The following is a 410-nucleotide window of genomic DNA, read 5'->3' on the forward strand; positions in this document are numbered from 1 at the left end:
TTGTCATTCTAATAGAAATACAAGTGCTAATCAAAGGGGGTGATCAATTCGAATCTCACCCAAGCAAGCAAAGAAAGATATATAAAGTGATTACAAGCTTTAATATAAAGCTTATGTCAACAATCATCTCAATTGGAATGAAAGGATTGATATCAAATTTATTATATGTCTTGTAAGGCCATCTTCGAGAACAAAGAGTTTGCAAGTAGGTTTGCAGCCATATAGGGAGACAAAAGGCTTGCAAATGAGGTTTGTGTTGCAAGCAACAAGAAGACCGTAAGGAAGATCATAACCATTTTGAGTCATCCATAAACAATAATTCGTATGAATCTTAGAAGATGTGACAACCTATCTACAAAGCTTCATGAAAAATCTTAACAAATTCCATAGCTAGTTTATAAAGGCCATGA

This window comes from Dendrobium catenatum, unplaced genomic scaffold (genome assembly GCF_001605985.2).
Source record: "Dendrobium catenatum unplaced genomic scaffold, ASM160598v2 fragScaff_scaffold_1728, whole genome shotgun sequence".
NCBI lineage: Eukaryota > Viridiplantae > Streptophyta > Magnoliopsida > Asparagales > Orchidaceae > Dendrobium > Dendrobium catenatum.